Source organism: Tachyglossus aculeatus, chromosome 22, assembly GCF_015852505.1.
Source record: "Tachyglossus aculeatus isolate mTacAcu1 chromosome 22, mTacAcu1.pri, whole genome shotgun sequence".
Classification (NCBI taxonomy): Eukaryota; Metazoa; Chordata; class Mammalia; order Monotremata; family Tachyglossidae; genus Tachyglossus; species Tachyglossus aculeatus.
In genome coordinates, this window is record NC_052087.1 from 15403992 (window position 1) to 15418647 (window position 14656).

The window sequence follows — 14656 nt, forward strand, 5'->3', positions numbered from 1 at the left end:
TCTTCCACTTCAAAGCCTTATTGAAAGCACATCTTCTCCAAGAGACCTTCCCTAAGCCCTCTTTTCTTTTTCTCCAACTCACTTCTTTGTCACCCTGACTCGCTCCCTTTCTCACCTCCCAGACCCACAGCACCTATGTACCTATCAGAATACTTTTACTTATATTAATGTCTGTCTCCCCCTCTAGAATGTAAGCTCACTGTGGGCAGGGAACATCTCTGTTATATTGTATCATATATTGTATCATATTGTCCAAAGCACTTAGTACAGCATTCTGCAAACAGTAAACCCTCAGTAAAAAGACTGACTGACTGACTAGTAATAGTATTCTTGTGGTGTCCAAAGAGCCAGGCTTCAACAATGAGACTTCTGAGGATTTGGTGACTTTGGATTTGCCATCACTAGGGGGTAGGATTATGTGCAGTCGATTCATGACAATATAAAAGGCATTTTCCTCCACAGGTTCCTGGACAAAACCTTGACGTCCTGTGATTTGTCCAGCCCTGTCTCTCTCCCTGCTATCCAGAGTAACTGCATAAATGAATCATTACATTTTTCCTACAGTCTGTTTCAGGTTGAAGGTGAAACCTGAAAGCTGTGGAGAGTTTAAGAATGCAAAAACAAGTATTATAAAGGGACGTAAGTGGAGGTAGGAAAAAAATAAGGAATTACAAATCAGTCTGAAAAGCCCCCTGACTAGAGACCTTGTGTATGATCAGCCTTTCTAAAGAAATGTTAGAAGATCTAGGAAGACCAAGCGTAGAGTTGAAAATTGAAGAGATAGCAGAAGACCAGATAAAGTGCTGTTGACAAGTCAGTAATCAGATGATGACATGAAAGAGGACCTTTATTGACAAGTCCATTACCTCTTGTGTCCATTTGGTAATTCCATTCTTGAGGAGGGAAGATAATTCATTCCTGGAAGAAAGAACTCGGCCTCAACAGGCATCTGGTGCGCAGTAAGCTTCAGACTTTGTTTTTTAAATCCAATTTTCCAGTTGGGTTGGCAGGGATTGGGGGATGTCAAATGCCATGGCAGAGGGCAATGCTAATAGGTGATGGTCCCACCTTCCATAAACCTTCTGAGCATTACGGAGAAAAATCCATTCCTTTTGTTAAGGGAGGAGCCTCACCACCTCCCCCACCCCCACTACAACCCCCATCTCTGGGTCCCCAATCTGAGCAAAGATAGCATTGGGTTTAGCTAACTGGGGAAATCAAAATAACATTTACTTACATGTAGCTAACCCAAGACATCCCAAAAGGAAACTAGAGAACCCAATTTAGGAGTGGTACCCTACTGAGCAATCAAATTAACATACTGAGCACCTTTTATTTCAATTTAATTTACCTTTGGTATCATTTAAAACTAATGCATTAATCATTTCAATAGCAAAGATTTGCTTGAGACCGTGATAACCACAGCAGAAAGGGGAAAGAAACAACTTTCCATTTTCCTAAGGTCCCAGAAATGACTGGTCTCATTATTCAGGTAGCAAAGGCATTCATTCACCTTTTGTGGTGGAATTAAGTTGTTTCATTAGGCAGTTGTTTCATGAGTAGTCTCATGAATAATAATAATAATAATGATGGCATTTATTATGTCCTTCTTTACTATCTGCCAAGCACTCTGTTAAGCTCTGGAGTGGATAGCATATAATAATATAACTTCTGAGAGTTGAACATTTTAGGCACCTTCAGTCAAAAGCAGATTTCTGCTTCAGGGAACATGGGGGAAGCAGTATGGCCTAGTGGAAAGAGCAACAGTCCTGGAGTCAGGAGGTATGAGTTCTGGTCCTAGTTTGGGCATTTGCCTGCTGTGTGAACTGCAAGTCACTTAACCTCTGCCACAGTCATTCTCCCTTCATGGGGCTCAGAGTTTAAAAGGAAGGGAGAGCAGGGATCTTATCCCCATTTTGCAGATGGGGAAACCATCAAACAGCGAGGCAAATGCCCAAGCTAGGGCTAGAACCCACGCCTCCTCACTCCAGAACTCTTCCACTCTTTCCACTAGCCCATATTGCCTCCCTCATGCTTTCTGAAGCAGAAATCTGCTCTTGATTGAAGGAAGGTGCTGAAAATGTTCAATTCTCAGAAGCTACAATTTTTAATACACAAGAGAGGCTCTTGTAACGCTCCCACTAGGAGTATTACACTATTATCTGGTTAGAGGATACTTCTGGAGACTTATTTTCTCACACAGTGCATCTGCATAGCATAAACCTTGTTAAAAAGTGAACCACTTAGGGGTTTCAATATACTCCCCTTTCCATTACCAGTCATTGGGTTCCCGGTCTCATTTTCAGTTCAACGATAGGGCATCAAAGGACTTGGCAATTTCCCCCATAAATCAGGAGGTTCACTTTGTCTCGCTAACTTTGCTCACTACATCCCAGTTTGCATTCTTTGCAAGACTTCTAATTCAACCTTGCATTCAACCCTCCCATCTCCCACCCATAGCCGATGCCCTTCCCGCTGACTGGAAAATTCTCCCTCTTCCATCTGCCTGCAGTCATCCTTCCCCATTTTCAAAATCCTCCTGAAAACCCAGCTCCTCCAAGAGGCATTTCTCCAACTAATTTCTACTGCCTGCCATCAGTCAAATTTATGAACTATGCTCATATTTCATTTATTTATTTTTCCATACTCCTCCTTCTACAAATTTTATGCATTTTTCCTCTTCCTCCTCCTATGGAATTTAGGCAGTTTATGACTGCCTTTCTCTCCCATTAGACTGAAAGCTAAGCACTATGCCTTTGAATTTTATTGTGAAAAGCAGCAAGGCCTAGTGGAAAGAGCACAGCTCAGGAGTCAGAGCGCCTGGGTTCTAATCCCAGCTCTACCACATGTCTGCTGTATGGCCTTGGGTAAATCACTGCACTTCTCTGTGCCTCAGTTTCCTCATCGGCAAAACGGGGATTCAATTCCTGTTCTCCCTCCTTCTTAGACTGTGAGCCCCATGTGGGACTGGATTATTTTATATCTATCCCATCACATGGTATAGTGCTTCACACATAGTAAGCATTCAACAAATGCCATTATTATTATCATTATCATTATTGTACATTGTGGGCAGGGAATGTGTCTACCGACTCTGTTGTATTGTACTCTCCCAAGTGCTCAGTACTTCTAGTATAGTGCTCTGCACACAGTAGGTGCTTGCTAAATATTACAGATTGAATGAAGAACCACCCAGAAGATGGAGACAAACTTCTTGTTTTGATTGTCCCAGGAATACTCCCAGTGAACGGTACACTTTTCTGGAAACCTGCTCCCCACTTGGCTCAACGTGGAGGCCACACAGGGTAGTGATGGGATGGCGAAAAACTCAGATCTAACCAGGTCTAATCTGGTTAGATCTAATCTGTCATCTAACTGGGATAATAATAATAATAATAATAATGGCATTTATTAAGCGCTTACTATGTGCAAAGCACTGTTCTAAGCACTGGGGAGGTTACAAGGTGATCAGGTTGCCCCATGGGGGGCTCACAGTCTTAATCCCCATTTTACAGATGAGGTAACTGAGGCCCAGGGAAGTTAAGTGACTTGTCCAAAGTCACACAGCTGACAATTGGCGGAGCTGGGATTTGAACCCATGACCTCTTGACTCCAAAGCCCGGGCTCTTTCCACTGAGCCATGCTGCTTCTTTAAGGGATGACATGTGACCAAAGGGGCAAGTTCACAGGCAGGAAGAGTGGAGCGGCCTCGTTAGTGGAGAGTTTACCTAACTGATCCAAGCAAGCCTGCACACTAGGCATCAGGCTTCCTGAATGGGTTTGGCTAAAATGATCCTTCTTTAGAGAAATACCACTGGGAAAAGCCAAATTCCCGAGGTAGATACTGCATTAGTGAAATGGTCAGTGTATCTTTCTCACTGACTACAATAGGAAGCCGCATAGCTTCCTAACACTGATTCAACCCTCAAAGCCAAGTCATAGGACCTTTGTTCTAATAATAATAATAATAATAATGGCATTTGTTAAGCACTTACTATGTGCAACGCACTGTTCTAAGCACTGGAGGGGGATACAAGGTGATCCAGTTGTCCCACATGGGGCTCACAGTCTTAATTCCCATTTTACAGATGAGGTAACTGAGGCACAGAGAAGTTAAGTGACTTGTCCAAGGTCACACAGCTGACAATTGGTGGAGCAGAGATTTGAACCCATGACCTCTGACTCCCAATCCCGTGCTCTTTCCATTGAGCCATGCTGCTTCTCTAATGTTGGCTCGACCACTTGTCTACTATGTAACCTTGGGCCAGTTACTTAACTTCTCTGTGACTCAGTTTCTTCATCTGTAAAATGGGGATTCAATACCTGTTTTCCCTCCTAGACTTCTTATCGTCCTGCCCAAACCCTGTACTCCCAACTTTCCCATCAATATAGACAGCACCACCATCCTTCCTGTTTCACATTCATTCAATTGCATTTATTGAGCACTTACTGTGTGCAGAGCACTGTACTAAGCGCTTGGGAAGTACAAGTTGGCAACATATAGAGACGGTCCCTACCCAACAGCGGGCTCACAGTCTAGAAGGGGGAGACAGACAACAAAACATATTAACAAAATAAAATAAATAGAATAGTAAATAGGTACAAGTAAAATAGAGTAATAAATCTGTACAAACATATATACAGGTGTTGTGGGGAGGGGAAGGAAGTAGGGTGGGGGGTATGGGGTGGGGGAGAGGAATGGGGGAGTTTACAAGCCCATAATCTTTGTGTTATCCTTGACTCCTCTCTCATTCAACACACAAGTTCAATCCACCACTAAATCCTGTTGATTTGACCTTCACTACATTGCTAAAATCCACTCTTTCCTCTCCATCCAAACTGCTACCACTTTAATCCCATCATTTATCCTATCCTGCCTCAATTACCAGCCTCCTTGCTGACCTCCTAGCCTCCTCCTGTCTCTCCCCACTCCAGTCCATACTTCACTCTGCTGTCCAGATCATTTTTATACAAAAACGCTCAGGTCTCAATAATCTCCAGTGGTGGTCCATCCACCTCTGCATCAAGCAGAAACTCTTCACCTTTGGCTTTAAAGGACTCAATCACCTTGCCCGCTCCTACCTCACCTCACTACTCTCCTACTACAATCCAGCCCTCACACGTGGCCTCTCTAATGCCAACTAAGCACTTAGTACAGTGCTCTGCACACGGTAAGTGCTCAATAAAAATGACTGAATGAATGAACCTTCTCACTGAACCTTGATCTCATCTATCTCACCACTGACCTTTTGTCCATGTCCTGCCTCTGGCCTGGAACACCTTCCCTCCCTTGTAATATCTGACAGATTATTACTTTCCTCCACTTTTTAAAGCCTATGGAAGGCACATCTCCTCCAAGAGGTCTTCCCTGACTAAGCTCTCTTTTCCTCTTCTCCACCTCCCTTCTGCGTCCCCCTGACTTGCTCCCTTTATTGCTCCCCAGCCCCTCCCCTCAGCACTTATGCACATATCTATAATTTATTTATTTACATTAATATTTGTCTCCCCCTTTAGACTATCAGCTCATTGTGGCCAGGGAATGTGTCTTCTTATTGTTATGATGTACTCTACCAAATGCTTGGTGCAGTGCTCTACACACAATAAACGCTCAATCAATCAATCGTATTTATTGAGCCCTTACTGTGTGCAGAACACTACTAAGCGCTTGGGAAGTACAAGTTGGCAACATGTAGAGACAGTCCCTACCCAACAGTGGGCTCACAGTCTCAATAAATATGACTGACTGACTATGAACCCCATGTGGAACGTGGGCTGTGTCCAGATTATCTTGTTTCTACCTCAGTGCTTAGTTTAGTGTTTGACACATAGTCAGCATTTGACAAATACCACAGTCATTATTTGATATGCGTATTCTAGTCAGGTCTATATCTTGATTAATTCAAAGTGCTGTCCACATATTGTCCCTGATTCCCTACTTTCAGAGGCTGAACAGTCGTCACGGCTCTTCCGATTTTCTGGGACACCATTTTCTGTATTGTGCCATTTATTTTCTCAGAGTTAACTGCTGGGTGATTCCACTTGTAATGGATTTGTTTTCACAGAAAGGTTGAGCATGTAGCCTTCGTGTAAACCATTTTCACAGAAAGATATAATAAAATGATTCTGCGGTGAACAACACAGTTAACACGGGTAACGCGTTTAGTTCCATTGGCCGGTGGCAGGTAATTGTGGTGGTTAAAAAAAGAGTTCTTAAACGTTCTTATGTAAATCAGTTCAAAATATTTTAAAAAGCATAAAGATCACACTTCTGATCAAACAGGGATTCATTAGAATATAACCTCTGTAAACTTAAAAAATGAATGCTCTTTTCCCTGCCTTTTTAATGTCACCATCACTAACTGAAACCTGGACTGTTAGAGGAAGAAGCACAAATGCAAAATTAAACTGGATATACTTGGGGTCTTCCTTAAAAAGGAAGATACCTCCATCGGCCATTTCGGCTCCATCGTGTACACTTCTCCCTCCCTCAGTCCGCAGACAGAGTCTCTCTTCTGATTCATTTTCCCTGCCTGCAGTCTATTCTCTTATATATCAGAGGTGATTTTCAGCCTACCACACGCAACAAGAAGTGCTAGTGAGTCCTCATGGCACGCCTCGGTTTCACTGAGGCGGAATGCAATTAGCCGAGTTGGAACCGGGCCGGGGCACTGCAAGGATCGATGCCTTTAATCTCATCCCCAGTGCTGTGTGACTTCAATAACTGCAGGTCACCAGCTTGGTTCCCTCTGATGGATGAAGCTTTCAGGAGCGTGGTTGATGCCGACCCAGAGGAAAGATGCTGCCTCCTGCATCACTAGTACACCTTCCCTGGCCAGATCCCGCCCATGTCCTTACAATAATAATTGTAATAATTAATAATTATGATACTGGCTAAGCATTTACTATGTGCCAAATACTGTTCAAGTGCTGAGGTAGATAACAATAATAATAATAATAATGATGGCATTTGTCTTCTAGATTGTGAGCCCGCTGTTGGGTAGGGACTGTCTCTATGTGTTGCCGACTTGTACTTCCCAAGCGCTTAGTACAGTGCTCTGCACACAGTAAGCGCTCAATAAATACGATTGATTGATTAAGCACTTACTATGTGCAAAGCACTGTTCTAGGTCTGGGGGGATACAAGGAGATCAGGTTGTCCCACGTGGGGCTCACAGTCTTAATCCCCATTTTACAGATGAGGGAACTGAGGCACAGAGAAGTTAAGTGACTTGTCCTAAGTAACACACCTGGCAATTGACGGAGCCAGGATTCGAACCCATGACCTCTGACTCCAAAGGCCATGCTCTTTCCACTGAGCCACGCTGCTTCTCTGTTACTGCTACTAGTTACTGCTCTGCTACTAGTTAATCAGGTAGGACACAGTCCTTGTCCCACATGGGGCTCATACTCTTAATGCCCATTTTACAGGTGAGATAACTGAGGCCCAGAGAAGTGAAGTGACTTGTCCAAGGTCACACAGCAGACATGTGGCAGAGCTAGGATTAGATTAAAATTATGGTATTTGTTAAGCACTTACTACGTGCCAGACACTGTACTAACGGCTGGGATGGATACAGGGAAATCGGGTTAACCTAGGTCCTTCTGACTCTCATCATCATCATCATCATCATCATCAATCATATTTATTGAGCGCTTGCTGTGTGCAGAGCACTGTACTAAGCGCTTGGGAAGTACAAGTTGGAAACATATAGAGACAGTCCCCTACCCAACAGTGGGCTCACAGTCTAAAAGGGGGAGATAGAGAACAAAACCAAACATGCTAACAAAATAAAATAAATAGAATAGATATGTACAAGTAAAATAAATAAATAAATAAATAGAGTAATAAATATGTACAAGCATATATACATATATACAGGTGCTGTGGGGAAGGGAAGGAGGTAAGATGGGGGATGGAGAGGGGGGCGAGGGGGAGAGGAAGGAAGGGGCTCAGTCTGGGAAGGCCTCCTGGAGGAGGTGAGCTCTCAGTAGGGCCTTAGGACTCAGTAGGAGCTCTCTTAGAAGCTGTCAGTTGGACTCTCAGACCCCAGGGTCTATCCACTAAGCCACACTGCTTTTCTTAATGTGGGTGGTGATCTTGGGCGACTCCTAAGAAAGGCTCTACCAGCATTGTGATCCCGGTTCGGTGTTCGAGCCCACCCAGGAACAACAGCAAAGATGATGCGTGGCAGGGAGTGCCCAGCCTTGAGCCATTCAGGGCCTACCCTAGGGGTTCAGTCTCACGGCAGCGTCATCCACTGGTCTTGTAGGGGTCAGCGGCAAAGGTGAGGGTGGAGGAATCACAGGTAAGGGAATTCCTAGAAACTAGTTACCCTCCTGAAACCCGATTCAGAGTTTGTTGGATTGAAATTATAGTCAGGTAGCAAACAGTATGGTAAAAAATACATCCGATTGAAAATTGGGAACTTGGAAAATAAATCACAACATTGCCCACATACCCTCAAATCATCTAGCCCACGTACAACCAGTGGTCCACCATTTCCTGTTAGGGGCCATTGTTCCAGATCAAACAACTCTTGTGCACAGCTCTGTCCTTCAGAAATTCTCATTTTCCTTTCCTCCTTTCCCATTTTTCTCCAAGGACTCCTTCCCTCTCCTGGTTCTTTATTCCTCAATCAATCAATCAATCAATCGTATTTATTGAGCGCTTACTGTGTGCCAAGCACTGTACTAAGCGCTTGGGAAGTACAAGTTGGCAACATATAGAGACAAGATGCGCCACAGTGGGCTCACAGTCTAAAAGGTCCTGGAAAGGTCATTCCTGTTATCGCTGTCATCTGCTCTTATGTGTGCTTGCATGGTATTTTCAGGAGAATGTGTGTGTGTGGGGGGGGGGTTTAAGTGTGCCAGGCCCAGAGTGACAGGGTTTGGTGGGGAGAAAAGATTGTGAGCTGTGTGTCTGATCTGCTAATATTCTTCCTTCTCCAGCGCTTAGCACAGTGCATGATATCCCGGCTCCACCAATTGTCAGCTGTGTGACTTTGGGCAAGTCACTTAACTTCTCTGTGCCTCTGTTACCTCATCTGTAAAATGGGGATTAAGACTGTGAGCCCCTGTGGGACAACCTGATCACCTTGTAACTTCCCCAGTGCTTAGAACAGTGCTTTGCACATAGTAAGCGCTTAATAAATGCCATTATTATTATTATGATATATAGCAAGGGCTAGACAAATACCACATAGTATTACCATAGCTGTACCTCCTACCATCACTCTTTGTGGTGGATTTAAAACTCTACCCTCAACAAAGCAGGGAGGGGACAACCTTTATATCCCAGCTTGGGCTGTCAATCAGTCAGTCAGTCAAGAGTATTTATTGAGCACTTACTGTGTGCAGAGCACTGTACTGAGCACTTGGGAGAGTACACTGTAACAATATAACAAACACATTCCCTGCCCACAACGAGTTCACCGTCTAGAGACTGGAGTCTAGAGTCTTACAGCCTAGAGACTGTAAGATTGGTGCAGCAGGATTAGGGCTGCAAATTCTCCGAGTCTCCCATACCTTCTTAACTGAGGGAGAACCTATGTCCCACTCCAGCCATTTCAGCCACTCCCGTTCCCTCTAGACTGTAAACTCCTGGAGGACAGGAATCACTTCTACTAACGCTATTATATTGTACTCTCCCAAGTCATTAGTACAGTGTTCTGCAATCATAATTGCTCAATAATCAACTAGCAATCAGTGATTTTTTAAAATGGTATTTATTAAGGGCTTACTGGCACTATACTAAGCACTGGGGTAAATACAAGATAATCAGGTTGGACACGGTTCGTGTCCCACATGGGGCTCACAGTCTCGATTCCTATTTTACAGATGAGGGAACTGAGGCGCAAGTTAATGACTTGCCGGAGGTCACACAGCAGGCAAGTGGCCAGGCCGGGATTAGAACCCATGACCTCCTCTATCCACTCACCATGCTGCTTCTCTACGCTTACTTTGTATCAAGCTCTGAGGTTGAGCAGGTCTTCCCTGACTAAGCCTTTTATTTCCTTTATACTCCCACCCCTCTTCATCGACTATAATAATGATGGTATTTGTTAAGTGCTTACTATGTAAGAGAAGCAGCGTGGCTCAGTAGAGAGAGCACGGGCTTTGGAGTCAGAGGTCATGGGTTCAAATTCCGGCTCCGCCACTTGTCAGCTGTGTGACTTTGGGCAAGTCACTTCACTTCTCTGTGCCTCAGTGACCTCATCTGTAAAATGGGGATTAAGACTGTGAGGTCCACGTGGGACAACCTGATCACCTTGTAAACTCCCCAGCCCTTAGAACAGTGCTTTGCACATAGTAAGTGCTTAATAAATGTCATTATTATTATTATTATTATGTGCCAGGTATTTTACAAAGCACTGGGATGGATCCAAGCAAATCAGGTTGGACATAATCCCTTGTCCCACATGGGCTCATAGTCTCAATCCCCATTTTACAGATGAGGTAACTAAGGCCCGGAGAAGTGAAGTGATTTGTCCAAGGCCATAGCAGACAAGTGGCAGAGCTGGGATTAGAACACATGACCTTCTGACTCCCACATATGTGGTCTATCCACTAACACCATGCTGTAACTATGCACTTAGCTGTGTATCCCTCAAGCATTTTGATTTTCACTACAGCATATATCCTTATCCCTTATTATTTCCTCTAAGGTAACCTATTCTAAACCCCTCTCAGGATCACATCTGGAGAGTTTCCAGTTCTCTACCAGTCATGACTACAGGAGGGAGAGTCAAGCAGAGGCATACCTATTCCATTCCTAGCTTGGGCAGTGGCTAGCAAGTGGAAGGCAATCTGCTACAAGTCAAAACTCACCTTTGCTGGGCAGCTGCAGCATGGGAGGGAGTCAAGGGTGGAGACTCAAGTTTACTGCCCAGAAGAAGGCAATGATAATAACAATACGAAGAATTATAGTATTTGTTGAGCGCTTACAATGTGCCAAGCACTGTTCTATGCACTGGAGTATATACAAGGTAATCAGGTTTTCCCACATAGGGCTCACAGTTTTAACCGCACTTTACAGATGAGGCAACTGAGGCACAGAGAAGTTAAGTGACTTGCCCAAGGTCACAAAGCAAACAACTGGTGGAGCCGGGTTTAGAACTCACGTCCTCTGATTCCCTAGCTCATGCTCTTTCCACTAAACCACTTCTGTATTTTTACCAAACTATATTAATACACTACCAGAAGGACTGCAGATGGAGGCGGGGGACGTTCTGGGAGGGATGTGTCTATGGATGTGTTGCTATGGGTCGGAGACGACTCAATAGCATAAGACAAGACAATCTATTCTAAAATCTGTCTCCCCCTAAAGACTGCAAGCTTCTTGTGGGAAGGGACTGCATCTACCAACTCTGTTACTGTGTACTTTCCCAATAGCTTGGTATAGTGCTCTGCATACAGTAAACACTCAATAAATACCATTGATTGGTTCCCTCATTCAACTTAGGTTCTAACTGGAACCCATGAGCTTTCCACCGGACTGCAATGCCCTATCTTAAGAGTGGCATGAGGTAGACACAAAAATGCCTTCCAGAAGTAGTTCAGGCCTCTGGAGAGCACATCTGGAAGAAACCACCACCAATAAACTTGTTGCCAGTCTATCTGAACAAATAGATTCATTCATTCAATTGTATTTATTGAGGGTTTACTGTGTGCAGAACACTGTACTTGAGAAGCAGCGTGGCTCAGTGAAAAGAGCCCAGGCTTTGGAGTCAGAGGTCATGGTTCAAATCCCTGCTCTGACACTTGTCAGCTGTGTGACTTTGGGCAAGTCACTTAACTTCTCTGTGCCTCAGTTCCCTCATCTGTAAAATGGGGATTAAGACTGTGAGCCCCATGTGGGACAACCTGATCACCTTGTATCCCACCAGCGCTTAGAACAGTGCTTTGCACATAGTAAGCTCTTAAATACCATCATCATCATCTGGAGGATCTTCATTCTATGACCCCTCAATCCTAAATCACCTTTGCCACAGAGCAGCTGCCAGCTCCTCTCTCACTCCAGATCAATCCACCCTCCGATCTCTTGGCCGCAGGCCCAGCCCAGAAACACTGTAGATTTCCTGCAGTACTCACTGGGAGGACCTTGTCTTGTTGGGGTTCTGTTATATTGTATGTACTGTCTCCCAAGTGCTTAGTACTGTGCTCTGCACATGTAAGGGCTCAATAAATACGACTGTTTATTAATAATAATAATAATAATAGCATTTATTAAGTGCTTACTATGTGCAAAGCACTGTTCTAAGTGCTGGGGAGGTTACAAGGTGATCAGGGGGCTCACGGTCAATCCCCATTTTACAGATAACTGAGGCGCAGAGAAGTTAAGTGACTTGCCCAAAGTCACACAGCTGACAATTGGTGGAGCTGGGATTTGAGCCCATGACTACTGACTCCAAAGCCCGTGCTCTTTCCACTGAGCCATGCTGCTTCTCGTGTTTTGATTGAGGCAGGGCTGTTAAAGGGGCCAACCCCCATTTTGATATGAATCGATTTTTTTACTTTCAACTTTAACCAGAGCAATCTAGCCTGGTGTCACCCAAATTCCTGTTCATGACCAGATTTGCTGGCCGCTTGGTAAAAATTCCTGCTGCCACAGGATTCTCGTGGCACAAGTCAAGTGACTTGCTGCCCAAAATGGATGTTCACAAGATGCTATTTGTTCATGCCCCGCTACTGCCCACCCTCCCCCCCCGAACCCCTCTTCAAGCTTTCCGTGATAAAGAGGCATTGGAAAACCTGCTAGCTTGGCCGATTCAGTTCTTCCATCAAGTATTTATCATGAAGCAGAGAAAACTGCTGAGATTTCTGAATGCCTTCGGCACCCTCTTTGTCTATCTGAGGAGAAAATAACCTTTTTCTGGACCACAGTCCCTGGCTCATTAACCAGCCTCATTGAACGGAGGGAAGAGCAAGGGCAAACTAAGATGCCCAGGAGAAAATCCCATTAGGCTCCCTCAGGGGCTCACTGAAGACAGCACACACAGCTAATGGAAGACCTGAAGCTCAACTCTCAGTGCCAGCCTGATGAGAAAAGGAGATTACTTTAGCAGCCCAACTCCACAAACATTCATAAAGCCTTCATGAGGGCAAAGTTCTTTCTCTCCTCTAAAGTTTAGGGGAGAAAAAAAGACACAACCCAGTATCTCCTAATCATTTTCTCCCATTAATAGTATTAACTGTGATTTTTGTTTAGTGCTTCTTATGTGCAAACAGCAGACATGTGGCAGAGCTGGGATTCGAACCCATGACCTCTGACTCCCAAGCCCGGGCTCTTTCCACTGAGCCACGCTGCTTCCAAATGCAAAGGCCTTGAGGAAAAGAGAGGGAGTAGGGGAAGAGAGGACTTAATCAAGGAAGGCCTCTTGGAGAAAATGTGATTTTAATAATGCTTTGAAGGTGGGGAGACTGATGGTCTGTCATATATGAAGGGATAGGGAGTTCCAGGCCAGAGAGAAGACATGGGCAAGGCAAGGGCCGGGAGATAGATGAGATCAAGGTGCAGTAAGTAAATTATCATTAGAGGAACAAAGGGTGGGGGCTGGGTTGTAGTAGACATAGATTGTAGTAGTGCCTAGCACATAGTAAGCACTTAACAAATACCATAAAAAATGGAAATCAGGGAGGTAAGGTAGGAAGGGGTGAGCTTATTGAGTGCTTTAAAGACAATGGTAAGGAATTTCAGTTTGATGTGGAGATATATGGGCAACCACTGGAGGTTCGTGAAGAGTGGGGTGACATGGACATAGATTTTTTAGGAAAATGATTTGGACAGCAGAGTGAAGTATGGACTGGAGTAGTAAATCGACTCAAGAATCAATCAATCAAGCAATCAGTGGTATTTACTTGGCACTTGTGTGCAGAAGCCTGGAATATGCACTTGGGAGAGTCTTCTAGACTGTGAGCCCGTTGTTGGGTAGGGACCATCTAGATATGTTGCCAACTTGTAATTCCCAAGTGCTTAGTACAGTGCTCTGCACACAGTAAGTGCTCAATAAATACGATTGACTGAATGATAAAACAGAGTTGGTAGACATGTTCCTTCCTGCAACGAGCCTACAGTTTAGAGGGGAAGACAGGCAAAAAAATACATATAGGGGAAGCAACAGTGGATAAGGATACATACATAAGTGGTACAGGCCTCGAAGTGAGAAGATAAAAGTGCTTACGGAATGTACACACCCAAAAGCACAGGCGACACAGAGGGAATGGGGAATACAGTGAGAAAATGAGGGGTTAATTAGGGTAAGCCTTGGAGGATATATGATTTTAGGAGGGCTTTGAAGAAGGCTATGAAGGGGGAGGGGATTCCAGGGCAGAGGGAGGACATGGGCAAAAAGTCAGTGACAAGCTGAGATTGAAGCACAGTAAATAGATTGATGTTAGAGGAGCAGTGTGCAGATGAGTTGACATTAGCAAGAAAAGGGGGAGCAGAAGAGATACTGAGACAGGGGGTGGAAGAAACAGCAGGGCCTAGTGGAAAGAGCACGCTCCTGGGAGTCAGAGGACCTGGGTTCTAATCTTCACTCTGCCACTTGCTTGCTGTTTGATTTTGAGCAAGTTACTAGACTTCCTTGTGCCTCAGTTTCTTCATCTGTAAAATGGATAGTCAATATTTCCTATTTAGACTGTGAACAGCCTGGTT

The 14656-nt window shown here is 44.4% G+C and overlaps 1 non-coding gene across 1 annotated transcript; it reads left to right on the forward strand.

Moving 5' to 3' along the window:
• Positions 1-10679: 10679 nt before the first annotated feature.
• Positions 10680-10817, forward strand: LOC119944206. Its single transcript, XR_005455705.1, has one exon. It is a non-coding gene; the product is annotated as a small nucleolar RNA SNORA7 (small nucleolar RNA).
• Positions 10818-14656: the final 3839 nt, after the last annotated feature.